A 1,580-nucleotide genomic window follows, 5' to 3' on the forward strand; every position below is an offset into this window, starting at 1 on the left:
TTAGCTGCAGCTACAGAAACCAACAGTAAAAAGGCTTTTTTCATTACCCAGAATGCAGAATTGAACTCAAGAGATTCTTCCCCTACATCACAGAGGCTTCACAGACTGATTCTTTTTATGTTAAGACAAAAGTATACAAAGGGACTTGAAATACCAGCACAGTTTGCCAGGGGAATAGAATTATTCCCAAAGCCAAAACTAGAGTAAGATGTTATCCTTGCTGCAACACAAGGACAGACCTCAGCCACTTTGCCATCAAAAAGTTATCTACATTTTAAGCCTGTTGTTCACAACTGTAACACTTACTTACAAATTGCAGTTTATAGCTGCAAGAGTGTTGCAGAAAATACCACAGCAATAAAAATAAAAAAAATACTGCATCTGTTTAAAATCATGAAAAATTTATTTGAAACTTTCATCTGCAGTATTTGGGTCACCAGTTACACCTGAGGTACCAGCTAAAGCACCATTTAACTCCAGGTGCACATTGCAATGCCAAAAAATATGCAAATTAAATTATTTAATAAGTCAGGCAGGCAAGAGGCTTCTACCTGTGGTAGAAGTCAAGCTAGGGGAAGCTTTAGCTTAACCTTTAAACATTATGAAAGGCTATCTATCACCTTACCATGTTTGCTATGGGCCATCCCAAAGCAAAAAGAACAATATCATTCTCATTTCCACTACCAAATCTAACATCTGCAGTGTCTGCATTACAAAAAAATTACCTCTGTCTGTACTGAAGAAAGCAATATGCAGGTCTCACTGGAGATTCAGGGTTTTCTCTCTTACCCAAACCTTACAGACACCCTATTACTACACAGCCACATCACTCCAACATAACTAACACTATGGCCATCCTCAAATCTTGGGTCCTCTGTTAAAAAAACCAAAAAACCCAACACAACAAAAACCATAGGATTAACAGCACTGAAGGAAAATTACAGTTTTGTTTCCCCTTATCAAACTAAATTCATTTGCAGAACCATTTAGCTTACTGTTCTTATCTTCATATTCCACACGTTTTTCACTATAGGTATCACAGTAACTGGAGTCTGTTTAAAAATTGAGTAGGTAATTTTTAAATTATTTAGACAGGTTTTCAGATAAAAAGCTTTAAAAAAAGTAGTATTTTTCACCAGAAGCTACCAATAATGTATATAATTTTGAAAAATTTGGATGTGCTGCAAACATCCTACCCCCGGAACAGAAAGCTGTTGATCTAAACTTTAATTCCCAGTATCTTTATTTGGGAGTTTTACTAAATGCAGTAAGGTTTCCTGTATGTTTCTGTATAGATCAGAACTTGGTTTCCTAAGTCACCTTAAAGATAAAATCTGAGCTGCTCACTTTCCAGGCAGTATTTGTGTGCTAATAATGCCTTTCTGCACACCCATTGTACTCTGAAGGAATATTTCCAGCTTACAGAGGGAGCAGCATGTTTTACTCCTGGGCACATCTGTTTCCTACACTTAAACTGCACTCTCAATCTAAAAATGTTATCGACTAAATTTATGAAGCACTTAAGCACTAAGTATCTACGTGAATCTCTCCTCAGCCCCTCCACAGAAGAGAGTAGGGAA

Source organism: Corvus brachyrhynchos, unplaced genomic scaffold, assembly GCF_000691975.1.
Source record: "Corvus brachyrhynchos isolate BGI_N302 unplaced genomic scaffold, ASM69197v1 scaffold34, whole genome shotgun sequence".
NCBI classification, from domain to species: domain Eukaryota; kingdom Metazoa; phylum Chordata; class Aves; order Passeriformes; family Corvidae; genus Corvus; species Corvus brachyrhynchos.